At 33.8% G+C, this 17,243-nt stretch overlaps 1 pseudogene; it reads left to right on the top strand.

The window, feature by feature from the left end:
* Nucleotides 1-15,470, top strand: part of LOC137388021 (carboxylesterase 1C-like) — a 41,096-nt pseudogene extending 25,626 nt beyond the window's left edge.
* The last annotated feature ends 1,773 nt before the right edge of the window (nucleotides 15,471-17,243 follow it).

Below are 17,243 nucleotides of genomic sequence, written 5' to 3'. Positions count from 1 at the left end.
AAACTTTAGGCTTTTCTTCAATCAAATGACTTGTCACATTTTGTGATGATGACATGTCATGACATGTCTAGACAAAATATTTTAAAATCACATTGTTATTTTTGCAAAATAAATTTTTATGCAAAAAGAGGCTTTTTGCATTTACCCCAAAATTATTGCTTCCACAATACGTTTTACTAGGTTGAACATGTGTTTAGATTTTAGAAATCATATTTTATATTTTTCACTGTATCGTGAAACCTCTACGCATAATGTTGATTCACGCTGAGATCTGCCTTTTAAGATAAAAATTGTAAAACTGTTGAAAGTAGAAGCACATATGAATATTTTTTATAAGAATCCACTGCAACGCAGTTCATTCATTTCCCAGCCAAAAACCCATAACAACTTTGTGATGAATAGTGCAAGGATTTACACATAGTATCAAAATGAATGCATCAGATGAAATTATGCAAAAAATTAACCATTATAAAATGTTTAATATGTATGCTATAGAATAATAAGGTAATAATTGAGGAAAAAAATCTATTATCATTACTTTATCATTAATGTTCTAGGAAAAGACTAATGAACGCTTTAGTTCATTGAAACACATGTTCTAATGTAAAAACGCTAAGACCATAACTTAAACTTGGTAAAGTACAAACAAACTAAGTTTGTTTATATTATGCCACAATTAAAAAATATCTTCGGTACAGTTCGGTATTTTGAGTTTCTAAAAGAGAGTGAAGAAAGTGAGAAAGAAAGATAAAGATACACAATGTTATTAACTCTAACTTAAACTTATTAAAGTGCAAACTAACTTAGTTTGTCTATATTACGCTAAAGTTAAAAATATTTTCAGTACAGTTCGCGTATTTTCAGTTTCTGAACATGTCTGTCATTCATATTATGCTACCATAACAAACTTTGCCTGCGAGCCATTTTACTTGAGTAATCAAAGTTGTTATATTGTTACATGTGAGAATGATAAGCTGGAAAGAAAGGTGCTGAGTCACTCTAAGCATGCGCTGACTTGCACTAAATTGTTTGTTATAACTGCCCATGGTGATCAGCGGACACATTAAAGGTTTACTTGCAACAAAATTCACATTACAGTTATTTGGTATCAAAAGATTCACCATCTCTTACTCTGTTGTGTTGTAGGTGCAAAATATGTGGAAATGTGATTACAAGCTCGTAAAACCTTAAAAACGAACAGTTAATTGCAGCCTCACGAAACCGCCGTAGTTTGGATTTTCTTTCCAAAACGGCTCAATTGTGATGTAGTTGTAGGAGATGGCTTCTGTTTACACCTTTAAGCAACCTTAATCGTCGAAATATTTTCTCAAATATATTTCACGCATTCAGTAAACCATGCCTATTGTTTTTACGTGTCTATTTTATCGTCATTGTAATGCTGTCACTTTCAGCACTGATATCCTATAACCTACTGTAAAAATTTGTATAATTTTTTAACCTTAGCTCGACGTAGTACATATCATTGTCTGATAAACATGACGAGCCTGTTGGTCACCAGTGATAATCAAAAAATGCTGCAGAAATTAATTATGAAGAATGGGTCACATGATCAGATTACGACTAGACGATTAGACCAAGCCGAAACAAAACTGTAAAGTAGCGAGTATCTATATTTGATACGGCGTCTTTGGTAAAACCCAAAGTGTTTGTCATAAACTAGTGCTACGAAAAGTGTTATATTGAGCCTTTTATTGGCCTTTCAATTCACGGGAGAACATCACGTGACAAAACAATAACCAAATGTAATCACAACGTCAGAGAAGCTTTTAAGAGCTTGCAATCACATTTCCACATATTCTGCACCTGCAAAACAACATAGTAAGACATGGTGAATCTTTTAATACCAAATAACTGTAATGTGAATTTTGTTGCAAGTAAACCTTTAATAACAAAGTATATATACTGATATGGACAGTAGAAATGTTTTATTATGTATATTAAGATATGTCGAATGATGCTCAATAGAAACACGAGATACAAGATTGGTTTTAACCTGTTGTCCATAGCACAAAGCTAGGTTAGCTATTTTAGCTATGTTAAAGCTAAAGCTATAGCTGAGTTTATATGGGAGCATATCCTCAATGATCAAGTATGATGTTTGCTTAGCTTATTGCAAGCAGAGAGTTTAGATTTCATAGGATTGTCATTGGATGTCATTTCCAATTGCTAAATTGGATGTCATTCTTGTCACCGCCAATAGTATTTTTTGGAAATCCAACTTTGACCTTTGGTCTGAAGACCAGCATTCTAGACCATTAGGCTAGCTGAGCTTATGTATTTTCAATGACAGAATTAAACATGAAGCCTGTATATTGATTTACGTAGCTAGTATATCAAAGCTGTTTAATGCCTAAACTTAGTGAGAAGTAAGTTTTGATTATGCCGCATGTTCAAAATGCAACAAGCATTTCTAGGTGCTTCCGGAATTTGATCAGCTATTGTCTCTTTTGTAAGGCTACAAAGTCAGTATATAACTGTACCTCTTATTGAACTTATCTTTCACTTTCTTACTACTTCATACACTCTCTCTGTGGGCACTTTACCTTTTTAATTAAGAAATTCAGAGTCATTCAGAGACACTTCTAACTTGTACCACTTTGATTCTATAAGGAATCTGCATGACAGAGCTGTAGCCACCCTCGGTATTGTTATTCGGGAAACTTACAAAGCATTATTTTCTAACATCGTGAGAATTTTTCAGACCAAGTCCGAGTCGTTGGAGATGAAGACTGTCTGTTTCTCCATATTACTGTCCCTGGAAGTGTGAAGAAAGGGCTGAAAAAAGCTGTAATGTTTTGGATCCATGGAGGGGGCTATTCAGCTGGATCTGGACGAAGCTATGTTGGAGCGCCATTGGCAGTTTTTGGCGACGTTATTGTTGTTACTATCAACCACCGACTAGGTCCACTTGGGTTTCTTTATGATGGACCAGGTTAGTGAAAGCAAAGATTAATGGTATTCTTGTTGGCTCACTGTATAGACCCTTGGTTCATGTTATATAGCATACCTATATGATATTACTATAAGTGTAGGTAGTAACCATGAGTATAAGTCATTACTATATGTATAACTAATTGTTATATGTGCACGTATTATTTATAGTTATAAATAATTGACACAGTCATTGCTAGATGTGCATATAATATTTGTAGCTATAGGTCATTGCTATATGAGTAAGTATAGGTATAAGCTATTGTTATACATGCAGTTCACTGCAACTGTATAGGTTATAGCCACAGGTATAGGCTAATGCTGTGAGTATAATTCATTGCTATATGTATAGCTCATTGTTATAAGTATAGCTCATTGCTATAGCTCATTGCTATAACTATAGCAAAATGCATTATGTATAGCTCATTGCTATGGGTAAAAGTGATTTCTATGCTGATAATATGGTGATAAAGGAAGCTGCATGTTTAGGGCTATTTTGTGAAACTAGAAATTCCCATCATACAGCCCATGACTAAAGTGATAATGGAAAAATAAAGGGTACTGCCGGTTGAAAAATGCAATATTATCAGTCAAATGGCACTGCGGTGCAATAGGAGAACTGCAATGGTAGCTGCAATGGTAGTTGTAATGTAGTGGGTGTTATTATGTACAGTGAACAGTAATACTGAAAGGAAAAGATTATACATGTATGTTTATATCTCTCTCCTGCAATAGGAGAAATGCAATGTTTGAAGTAAAATGGCAAGCTGCTGTGTAGTATACACTGGCTAGAGGGGTTGTATATCATTGGTCATAGCAACCAATATCAAGAAGTTGTGATACATATTTATCTAGATTTCTGTATTTATATCTAAAAAATTATGCAGAATTTAAAAATCTAAACAGATTTTAGCTGGTCATAGAATTAGGTGTATATCTTTAAAAAAATGTAAGCCTATTACTTAATTTTGCAGATATTAAAAACATCTTGGCAGTACCACGATATTGGGCACAGCCGCAGTATCATCAACAAAATCTTTAGAAAAATAATAACAGTAATATATTGCACACCATCGGTCACTATATACTTCGATCTTGTAAATTCGAATGAATATTCTAATAATTAAATCTTATAATAATCCTATAAAACCGAATAATTATTCTTATAATTAAATATTGTTAGAATCGTTAAAAAAAGATCATCGTAATTTTTTTTATTTTAACTGCTTTGGACATCAATAGGAATATCAAAGTACTCATTATAAGGGTCCAAAATGTCAGAGTTCAGTAGAATCGGCAAAAAAGAAACGAATACTTTTCAGTAATTATGCGTTAATTGCAGAAACCTTCGGCAATTAGACAATGCCATAGACTGGTGAAATGTGCACGTTTTTCTCGTGAAATGCGCACGACTTAATGGCTCTACTCTTTGTCGCACGGCCTTATTGCAACTGCTGGCCGGTCTTATTTTTGGTTAAAAAAAGCTTGTCAAGTTTTTATCACGATTTTAGGCCAAATTAATCTGTTTATTTATGTATAATCCGATCAGATGGGTTAGTTTTAGGATATTGCGTCAACTTTTCAAAAACTTGGTAACATGTTTAAATATGTTTATATGTGTTTTGTATCATTATTATACCTAAAAGACTCTACACAAAAATGGTTAAATTTTTGATGGGATTATTGTACAAAGGTTTGGTAACTGTCGTTGACGGATAATTTTTCGGGAGTTGTGTGCGCATATGCATTTATCATAAAGCTCCCAAACATTCGCTCCGCTCGTGTTTAGTCGTGGAATAATTTTCAGCAATTTTATACGGTATGAAAAGAATTTCCGTAATTGTAAGCTTATCATTGCCAGGATAGGAACCTTTGGACAAGCAACTCAGCTTGTTGGTAACAGGGTTAATAAGTGAGAAAGACATAAATGTTTTAGGTAAATAACATGTTAAAATTACCACTGCTGTCATTATAAAGGCGTGCCAGAGAATGCAGCACCTCATCAATGCAAAACTTGGCCCAATGTCGCTCGTTCGCTCGTTCCATATCTTCAAATATTGTATGCACTTTAGGTACAGTATGTAAAACGTAACACATCATTTAATGAATTTGAGCTGCTTGTGACAGGAACAGGAAACTTTGGTCTTTGGGACCAAAGGGCTGCCATGATCTGGGTTCAGGAAAACATTGAACAATTTGGAGGAGACCCAGATCGGGTTACCATATTTGGTGAGTCAGCAGGAGGAGGCAGCATTTCAGCTCACACGCAGAGTCCGCACAGTGAAGGACTTTTTCAGCGTGCTATACAAGAGGTAGGATGATGCTCAGTTTTCGACTTTTGCTAGTTGATAAACTCTGCTCTTTTAAACAAATAGTTGTAGATTCTTCTTTAAAAAAAGGGTAATACAAAATTTTAAACACTTTGTTATATAATAACTTCTTCATAGTGAAATGCCCAACAAAGCCGATGAAATATTTGCCTACTTTGGTCTAACCTCACTGTGTTGGGCTGTTAAGATGCTGATAACTTCAAATTTAAATGCTGAATACACAGTCCTGCATATTTTAGCAGAAGCAAAATAAATTTAACAATGAGACTGTCTTTATATTTTTAGAGCAGCTAAAAATAAGATATTTTGCAGGTACCATTTTTGGAATATCTAAGTTTGATTACAAAAGTGTAATCAAAATTAGATTAGACTTTCATTCAATTGATCAAAGTTTGATATCAAATGAATATCAAACTTTGATGATTTATGAAGTACTGTAATAGCAATATACAAACACTCCTCTTTCTAGACAGTGATAATAAACTTACTATCTCTAGCATCTGAGTATATGTAATTCTATTAATCTCAAGATTCACTTTAATGACAAATATTAAACTACCTACAATGTGAATGACATTTTAATAATGCGTTACTTTAAGCACTAAATACGTGTACTTTAGTTAGTCAAGTGGATTGGCAATTAGGTAACTTAAAAAACAAGTATTTGCATTTTTTATTGACGTGCGTTCCTGCTTATGCATAAAGAGCGCTAAACAATGGTAGGTAGTTTCATGAGGTATTTACTCTTAGCCCTTTCACTGCCAAGCATGTACAAAATTGGATATCTGCCAAGTGCCAGCCATTTTACCGAAAAATGCCGATATTGCTTCATAATATATAAACAGTATTTTTTCTATCTTCAATCTTTATCTAGAACATTTTTGTTACATATTTTAATTTGCCAACATTTTAACCATCATTACTGTGCAAAAATTTAATGGATCTATACTTTGTGCGATGATAAAGCTATGTGAAGCTACGATCGATGCGAAGCTAAAACGATCCTCCATAATGTTCCTTACTCTTACAAAATTATTACTCTCACCACTATCAGAGACAGTGCTGCTGCTTTAATTATCTGTATAATCACGAAAATCTGAGTCTGAATTGGCTATAATGTCATCAACATAACTAATTACCTGTTTTCTGACTCGCGCGTGGTAATTAATGAACCTACACACAAAAATGTTCGTTATTAAATTAGAAATTCTCAAACAAAAGTTAAAAGCCGCTTCGTTATTTTAGGCTAATTTTATAGACAAATCTTTGGACATCACTGTCAATTTCATAAGTCTTATGGACCGTGGGTTATGCCGCCAACGAATAATAAAATTAGGTAACTACGAATTGCTGGGAAAGTCCTAATAATGCGTCTACGGCAGTCGTCCCACAAAAACGCATTTATGCGTCTACGGCAGTAAAAGAGTTAATCGATGGGATTATCTGCTCTACAATAATTTTCTTGAAGTGCCCAAGCATTACTGCTGCGACACCTCCTTTAAGGTCTAAAGCGATAGTGCTAGCTTTGAACTGTGAGAGCTGTATTGAATGACAGAATACCGTAAAACCTGTAAGTGAACATCATGGCGCTTTATTTTTCAACCCTTCCTCTATAGTGGCGTGCAATTAAAGGTTTTACGGTAGCTACCTTTTGAAAGATGACTTTACGAGTTGTCATACCTTTAGAAGAGGAACTTTAGTTCCATACATTTGCATAATATTTCAACCAAACACATTAACCAACAGCAACTGGTAGTAATATATCATTAAAGGTGGTTAATATAGCCATGTGATGGTTTTACCCGTACAAAAAGTAAGGTACAGTCGACTCTTCCATAAAATATACTTCTTATAACATACATTCCACTTATCGAAAACAGTTTATGTAAAGTTTTAGCTTTGTATTACATTAGAAATTCCATATAACGCAAAGCCTCAATTTGATGCTAGTTCTCAAATTTGATTTTAATAATGAAATCTATGGTTAGCCTTAAAATATCGTTTTCTCTTTTTCTGCACTTGGGATAGAAAACAACCCGTAGATATATCTTTATTATATACTAGTACTCTTGCAGTCTAGTGTGCCGTGACAGATTGTCAGGTGTACCGATAAAGCAGAGGGTAATATGTAGCTGCCAGATTATTGAAAAATACCTAAAGGTGGTTGATTGGTAGAGGTGTTACAGAATCAGTCAATCAATCTGAATGTCACGAGTTCGAGGCTCACTGAAATCAATCTTTTATCTCAACCTCTAACCCTGCCTGCGGAAAAAACAACTGACATACAAGCTCTCCTCTTACAGTATGCTAGTAAATCTATATTTTAGTTTTTCTTTATCTTAGACACATGTATTATTTTTTACTTTTTATTTCAGCATAAACCTTACAGTCTAGAAAAATGGGAAAATCGATTTAAATATACGTTGCAGGCATTTTAAAATGTAGGATATCATAGAATTTATGTTTTAAAATTTGTGTTATATTTTGTAACATAGATTCAAATAAAAATTTATGTTATAAAGCAAAAACTTTATAACACTAATTAAATAAATTTATATATATAAAAATATCATTATTTGTTTGTCTTTTTGTTGAGCTTTGTGTTTTCATCCTGATGTCCAGTTATAGCGGTTAGAAATCTAGCGATGAAAAATCCATTTTGCAGAGGTTTTCGACTAGCGACATTTAAATCGCAAGTCTGCTAACAAGCATGTTAGCACGCTAAAAAGCGTGCTAACATGCCTAACCACTAAGCATGTTTTTTAACCATCATTTTTTAAATTTGTAATTCTCATGTATTTTACTGTTCATGTAATGTAGAATCCCTAAAATGCCAGCGTTCTCAGTGAGGATTAATTTTATTATATAAGTGCTGACCGTATGAGGTAAAACAGGCCTAATGTCAAAAGGTAGTAGTGCTGAAGGCTTTTGTTGCAATATGAAATACCATTCAAGGCAGACATACTTGTAAATAAAGATTTGTATACAGAGACCTAAGAAAGACAAACAATGTCTGTTTGTGCATTGACTGTGATGTTTGAGGGAACAACTATTGTTGCTTCACGAGCCGCTACTTCACTGTAAAATCATGTTCTAGTCTGGTACTCTCTTCCTACCGTGGAGCTGGGATTTGGTAACCAGCCCAAAGAAAGAAATGGAAAACACACTCCGTCAAAATCACTGTCCAGATGGTGGAAATCTTTCCATTTATGAATGCCTTAGAAATGTGCCACTCAGTTCTTTGCTTGCAAGTGCAAAAATAAAACAACATTTCAATTCAGCCTTCAAGCCAACAGCTGATGGGGATTTTTTTCCAGATGACATAAATGTGAACAGCTACCTGCCATCCCAAAGGTACGTACTAATATACATAGCCATACACTTTAGATCCCTGTTATCTTGAAGGTACACACTATTATATATAGCCATACACTGTGGGTACCTGTCATATCAGAGGTACACACTACTATATACAGCAATACACCGCACTTATCTATTATATCGAGGTACACACTATTATATATAACCATACACTGCACTTACCTGTCATATCAGAGGTATACACTATTATATGTAGCCATACATTGTCGTTATCTGCCATGTCACGAATACCAAACAATAGATACATTCATACCTTGTATATGTCTACTATCATAGACTCAACATACCATCAATACTTAGAAATATAGTGTTTAAGCATAACTTACAAACATTGAATATAGGAGAACAGAAAGTTTTATTCATGTTGTGAAATATTAGCAACGGATCATGGCTTTCTTTATTCCCTGTCATGCAGTTTGGTTACAACATTAAAAACACCTCAATTCAAAAGGGAAATAGAAATTCTCGAAATAATAGTTGGTGTCACTACGAATACAGACTACCAATAACTGAGGTGTGCCACATGTCAGTGTATTAAACTGGTTCTAGTAAACTATTGTGTTTATTTTCTATCACTTCTCATATATAATAGCTGTTTCTCTCAGTGTGGTTACAGGTTGAGTATAAAATAAAATTTAAATCTAAGCCAATCATAATACTAGATTTGCTCTGTTTGTAATGTAGTAATGTAGCTCTCTCAGTAATGTGCACTCTGTTCTTTTTGTAAAATTCAATTCCTATTTTTATTTGGAGCTGAAAACAATTCAAGAAAATACCAAGGCTTGTTAGATACTTAAGCAATACTAAAATTACCCTTTAAAAATGCCTCATTTTTACTTTACTGAAACCCAGACAAGATGCTGCAATCTGCAGCTGTAGCAAGTTGGTTAGCCAGTCGATTGTAAGTTTTTTTTAATTTAGAGACTTTCTAGCTTGTCAAAGCGGTGGCTATATTTATACTATTTAATCAGCTTAACCAACAAATATAAAAATGATTGAAAAGTTATCGCTCATTGTAGTTTTGAAGTTGTTCTATTATTCTCAAGTGCATATAACTCTTACAATATCTCGCTCTCTTGATTAAATGTTAAATGCAAAAATATTCCCAAAGCATTGCTTATTCTGTCCTACAGGTTCGATCTGATGTCTGGAGTGAACGGTCAGGAAGGTTTACTAGCCTTCGCATTTGAACTATTGTTGTCTAATGCATCCTTGTTCAGCGAGGGAATATCAAATGAGGCCGTGGAAGAGTATGTGTTGAGGAAATGCAGAACAGAAATTGCTCCTCTTTCTCCACAGCTGTGTTTACAATACATCACTACAGCTTATGAATTGAATTCTACGGATGATGATTTTGAAAGAACATCTCACCTTATTGAGTTCCTTGGTAAGATCATAAATTACGATTAAGTGCTCATAAGCCCTAAAACATCTTTGGACTTACTCTTACAACCTTTTGACCTTTGCTATTTAAAACACACAAAATGAAGGCACATTCATTTTTCCAGCTTATCCAGCAATGATTGATAATATCAAATGTTTTTTGAAACTACACTGTTTCTAATCTATTATGAATAAAGCCATGCTATCGTTGTTATAACTTTTTAGTTTTTGGCAGAATATTATAGAAATACTTCGACCTAATGATTTAGTTCCATTTGATATTCAGAACATGCTATTGGTTTAACCAAAAATCACTAATCTTTACTCCAATAAATGGTGTTTGATGTCTTTTTCTATGAAAATTACTTTGGTGAACACAGATAATTTTTTTTGCTGGACCAGGAACATGCCTTCATCTCTTAATGAAATCACAAAAAACCTTTTCTACTCAAAACTCAGTGGCATAAGATTTGCTAATGTTAGCTGCTTGCAGAAAAAGTATTTTAACTTTAACAGTCTATTAAATTAGTGAGCCCTCCACAATGTGTAAATTATATTGCACAGGAGATCATTTCTATGGCATCGACATAACATTCAACTTAGAAGAGCACTCAGAGTCTTCCAAATCAACGTATGCCTACTATTTCACCAAGATTGTTGAACGAAAAGAAACTAACACTATGTGGCCTCATCCATCTTGGAATGCTCAAGTGGCTGCCGACCATGCTGATGAAGTTTTATTTGTGTTCGGCACTCCATTTTTGAAGGATGATAAATCTGAGTTTTGGACAGGTATGGTAGTAGCTCCTATTAGTTTAGTTAAGGTCATGACGTAAGAAGCTAATACCTATACAATGAAAGTATTTTCTATAGCTGCATCGTAAACCACTTACAGTCAAGCTACACTTACTTCTTTATTAGATGATAGTTTATGTGCTCTAACTAAGAATAATGGAAGTTGCAATTTTTGGCGAGTCAATACCATTATTCAATATTTTATAAATAGGCGAGATGATTTTTATTTTGGTTTATAAAAATAGTTAGGGTTGTCTCACCAAGAGTTGATCATGCTTGCCAAGAGTAGACAAACCTATGGATAGATTGCATTTTCAACTTGGCAGATTAAACAAAGCTCTTACCTTTTTGCTGTGACCTTAATAGGGTGTTTGTGTAGCTATCTATAAATAGTCAGATTAAAAGTATGGTGTTAGTGACTCTGTGTGATTGTATAGGCTGATCTAAAGTATGGTGTTAGTTACTATGTGTAATTGTTTAGGCTGATCTAAAGTATGGTGTTAGTGACTATGTGTGATTGTATGGGCTGATATAATATATGCTGATAAGCACTGAAATTACATAGTGTGTTAAATTGTGTAGATCTACGAGATGCAGATTCCATCACAGCTAAAGGTTTAACAAGTTTATCAGAGGATGAAGACAAGGCTTTGTCCAAAGTAATCATGCAATTGTGGAGCAACTTTGCCAAATCAGGGTAAACTATAATTTGAGCTGACCAGGATAAACTGGTTTTATTGCTCTCTTTGGACCACATACACTGTTCTGCAACTTGCATACTTGCCTAGGTCATTTTATATAGCATACCTTCTTTATAGATCTTAAAAGGACTATTAGTCTTAAGGTAGTCATACCTTATCCTGAGCTCATGAAAAAGGTAGATAGCAAACTACCCAATATGAAATACAAGGTTAAGTATGCTGAGCTAATATCTTATTTAGTTCCTAAGCAATATTAGCTGTTACACTGTAGCTCTTTATTATTTATTTTTGATTTTATGTAAATTTTAAGCAATTGTGTTCTATATGGTTCAGTATTACCAGCACAATATTTAATAATATTTATCCAGTAACTCCTTTTAGACTCTCATAAGCTCATAAATATATTCCACTATGATTTTTTCTATATGAAACATGTTATTCTGTTATTTTATTAATTTAGTTTGGCATCATATTTTTTATAGAACTTATCTGTTCTTGAGTCTGTAACATTAAATGGTTATAAAATCTTAAAACTAATAATCGTTAGTTTTGATGCCAACCAAATATAGCTTATAATATACAGGATGTTATTTCTAGTTTTTTATTATTTATAGAAATAATTTTCACTGCGTAAACCTCTAAAATAATAGTATAGACTCGCTATTGATTGTATTCCATTGCACACATTATGGTAGCATGGTAATTATATATAGTTATAGCTACTTGGCTGTTTTATAATCATACTATAGTCATGTTATGGTATCATTGTAGTTACAAGACAGTCACAATCAAGTCTTATTCTAATCATAGTATACTCACATTGTAGTCTCATTGCACTTCCAGTTGATGATGGATCGTTATCATTGAATATCACAGCACGTTATAATCTCATCATATTTTTGCTCGATGGTGAATATAATTTTGCAGCTTAATATTATAAACTTTTAGCAACTTAAGTGCGATCACTTCAGCTAACAGTTTAGTGCATTTTTGAAACATTGACAGTCTATGAAATATATTAAAGTATACTGTAGGTCTTATGGTAATAAAGCATGCACAATTACTGTTACATACATTATTTTTGCTCATCCTAGCTAGTTATGTTATGGCATCTTTAACTAGCTTTGAATTTTGGAGCCAGTCTTCACATGGAACATCAGTTCAGTCAAGTGGCTTACTGCAAAATATATTATAGTAATTAGAGTGGCATATTGTTTGGTTCTGCACAAAAACATGAAAAGATACTGAGAGTTTTTGGACCTTTTTTGCCGGCCTATTGATTCAAGTTCTATGAAACATTCCTTCATCAGAAATGGCGAGGCAAAAGTTGATTTTCAACAAGTACACACGCATGCAAATTGCACTGAATTTTGATGCCATATGTGAACTTTACATATAGATGGTATTCACTATTAGTTATAAACTGGGCTAAATCCTGTCAAGCCATTGGTTATTCTTAGTTTACAATTTAGAAAAAGGTTCCTCAGAATATGTCAAAAAAGTTCCCTGTAATAACACTACTGTAAATTAATTTATTTATCTTAGTCATACCCAGGTCAGGCAATATATATATATATATATATATATATATATATATATAATAGATAGATGAAAGAATACTTTCAAGAAAGCTAAATTTAATGCTTGCTAATGATTTTAGCTGTACTTTTAAAAAAATAAGTATTACATTTTAAATTGATTTCGTAGAGTTGTGATTAGTGACGAAGCAGATTCGACCTAATTATTACCTAATAGCGCAAGTTCGTCGAGGCGAAGGTCGGCTCCTAACTGACTTAGGACTGACGTCACTACTAAGCTGGGCCTTGGCTCAGCAAGAAGACATGGCCGCCAGTGAGACTTCCAGTCGACCAAAGGTCAGCTGTAGAGACCGACTGATCTACTGATAGGGTGGAGCAAGTAAAGGATGAAATAGTACATAAGGAGCCCAGATGAGACAAGGAAAGCAAAGATCTCAGGCAGTCCTTTGCATGCTGATCAGTGTATGCACACAAATTGATTTGCTTGTATGCTTATATGTATTATCAAATATATATATATCTCATATTGCTTTGTGCTCAGTGGTGTTGATTTTTTGGGGAGCAGTAAAGGGAACACGGTAGGATCGAAGATCCTGACTCTGCAAGATGTGGCAGATCTCTGGATGCTCTAACAGAGGCTATTCTAGTGATAGTAATGAAAAAGCTGTTAGAACCGAAGCTATCAAAGTGATAGTAATGAGAAAGCTGCTAGAACCGAAGCTATCGAAGTGATAGTGAAAACAAGGAACAGAGAAAAGAGTTCTCCGAGGCAATACCACCTCCTGACCATGGAGAGCCTTAGCTGCTCAAATCGCAGCACGCCTCTGAGGGTCTGCGAGGTACTCTTGTAAAGGTTAACAATAGGAAGAATGCCAGACAAGCTCCAAAGTATACTGGTCTACCGATGGGGCAGAGCCGGACAAAGACAACAAAGTTTATGAGAACCCTGAATGAGTCAAAGAAGATAGAGATCCTTGGCAGACTCTTGCATGCTGTTTAGTCTATGTGCACACATTGAATTGCTTGTATGTTTATATATATATTATCAAATACATATTTCATACTGCCTTGCACCCAGTTGTTTTATTTTTTGTGGAGCAGTAAAGAGAAGATGGAGGTTGCCTTTACAATGCACTAATTTTTACCAACTTTTGCAATATATAATGCGCAGTCTCTAGAAGACAATTTGTATCATCACTGCCAGACCATAATGAACGATCTCTTAGAATTATTACGATAAATTGTATTTTAATCTTACTGGTAGGTAAATATTCCTTACAGAAATCCAAATGAGCCTACAACACTTGCAGAAGGTATACCTGTTTGGCCAGAGTTTAACAAGGAAACAAATATATTCCTTGAGTTGAACAGCAATGGCATAAAGACTATGACGACTCCTATAATAAAGAGAGAAAGCAGAAACTTAGACAAACTCTGTATGCTGACAGAGAACTGCAGCGAAAGCACCTGCAAGCTAGTAAAGATGATCAGCTCAAATCTAAACAAAACACAGCAGGTACAATTGCTTTAAGGTCAATACATCATAATAGAGTGAGTAACAGTGAATAAAACTGTCACTAGTTGGACTGAGACAACCATTTAGTTGTCTTTGTCATTACTAGCCATTTATTACTATTAGCAGTGTTCACCAGTAAAATCTCATCAGCATCTTAAGAGTGAAAAGCTGTTTCTAGAAGCTCCTATGAAGTCTATCTAGTAAAATATAGTTGTTTGTGTACTTAATGTAACCGAGACTGTAGACCTACAGATTTTTTAAAGCATCTTCTCAACATCTGGTAAAGTTTAAATATCGTAAATAGCAAAGGCTGATTTACTTACATTTGTGAGGCTTTTTTATTACATCTAACTATTATTTGAAAGAACAAACTATTGCTCACACCTACTACCACTTACCTTGTATGTATTATATGTAACTTCTTTCAACAGCGCATCATGAAGAGCTGTAGCCAAAACCAAGAGAGACTAAAGTTTGTAAAGAGATGAGCTCAGCTACTGATGATAAACTGATACCAAAAATGAACTGACATATACTCATAGAATTCCATTATTTTATAACGTCGTGAAATGAGTGACAGTCTTATTAGAATCATATGAATATTTGATGCTTTAGAAGCTGTCTATGTAGATATTAGACATTTCTTTCAGTCCATTTCCTTAAAAGCTGCTGCTTTAGCTTTTTTATCTGTTTGTTAGTCATGAATAAGATTATATTTTTCCCAAGAAAATAATGTTCGCTTTGTGCTTGTAAATATATGCAGTTAAAATCACTTTTTTGCAGTTGTAGTTATTGTACTTTAGAATGTCAGGGTGGCCTAGTGGTAGTGTCTTTGACTACCAACCATTGGGTTGGTGGTTCAGGCCCTGCTTAATGCCGATCTGACAAAAAGCTCTCAGCAAGTTTTCAACCTTAAATTGCTGGGTCTTTTGGATCTAGACCATAACTTGGAGGCCCTGTGTATCACACTAACAATGTGAGCACGTTAATGATCCACCTCTGTCCTTCACACACTGGAAAAGTGAAATGGCTACCTGGCTCTGTCAGACTGGATGCGCTGCAAAATGCTTTCCTTCAAGCTAATCTGACTGTTCCAGAATAAGTGTTAGGAACACCCAAAGTAGCTTATAAAAAGTTAGTCCTGGTGGTGTGTTTCTTTACTATAAAACATAAAAACACTAACAAACATTGTCACTACAAGCATCCAACAGAGCTCCAATGATTTAAAATGTAGTAACAAGTAAAGCTGTAAAAATAATCTACAAATTACAAAGAAGATAATCGAAGGGTTCCTTGGAGTATATTTATTACAATCTGGCCAATAACTTGAGCACTGTAAAAGTGTATTTCACTTGTCAAGAACTTTTTTCAACACAAATAGAAAAATGGGTATGAGAATGTAGTTGTGTGTGTTCAACAAAAACTAGTATAAATGTAACAAAAACTAAAATATATCAAAAAAAGCTAGTGGTATAACTTTTGGAGCCATCATTGTATTTTTGCTAATGGCAGCTCACAACATTTACATAAAAAAAGTTGCCACTCAGAATGTGTTAGACATTGAGTGAATCTTGAATCTCTTTACCACAAGTTTCTCAGGTATCAATTGCTATGCAAAGCTTTTGAAAAAATAGCTATTAAGAAATCATATTTTGGGGTGACATGTAGCTGCCAGCAAGGATTGAGTTACTTGTTAGTTGTTTTAGGTAGCTTGGTAAAAAACTAATAGGTTGGCTACTAAATGCATTTACCTAACATTTCATGAAAATGACTGACTATATTGGATAACTAATCAGCAGAGTTTTGCTGATCTATTTTTGTTTGAACACTCTGATGCATATCGATGAGTCTTTAACTTAAAAAATGTTTGTTTTTTATATCCATTTAGCAAAAGAATATTTAACTAAAGCACGGATGCAGAAACCTGACAAACTTGTTCTTCTTAACAATAAACTAGTAAGTATTCCTTAAATTCTCTCAAAGTTGCCACATTAAAATAGTAATATTCCAACGATTTTTTTTCTGTGACCAGTCAAAATTTTGTTTCTAGCTGCGTTGTTAGTGACTGTATGTATCGGCTGCAGTAGAAATGTCTGAGCAATGGTAATGAATAAGAAAAATATAAAGGTGATCTAATAAAACTATACTTGTAAATTGAAGCCTCATAATAGTCAGAGCAGGCTACCAAAAATTGATATAAAATGTTTAAAATAAACTTATATATGTATAAATAAACACATATAATTTTAAATAAAAACATTTAAAGATAAGGATTTGCAGCTGTAAATATATATAATATTAGCTTATAAAATTTAAACTGTTTGAATTGTTTGAATAGCTGAAAGAATGTAGATAAAGGTAATCATGCACCAGGACGATATAACAACTTTGTTATAATTGACATAGTTTTCTCTAAAAAAATATACATGTATACTCTGACTATACTTTTTTCTAAACTCCAAGAACTACAACCATCTAGCAGAACTCCATTAATTTGTTTGTTTGTTTATTTTCATCGATAATATAACTGCAAAAAATAATATAAAGAGTGTTTTGTGATGGAAACATGCATTACCATCTCCTTTTTGGTTATTGTCATTAGAGTTGTGTTCTCTTGTGTTATTTTATATAGTCACGCCCCTAGAGG

The sequence above is a fragment of the Watersipora subatra genome, chromosome 2 (genome assembly GCF_963576615.1).
Source record: "Watersipora subatra chromosome 2, tzWatSuba1.1, whole genome shotgun sequence".
Taxonomy (NCBI): Eukaryota; Metazoa; Bryozoa; class Gymnolaemata; order Cheilostomatida; family Watersiporidae; genus Watersipora; species Watersipora subatra.
Note: the sequence above shows the minus strand (reverse complement) of the source record. Positions and strands in the feature narration are given on the sequence as shown.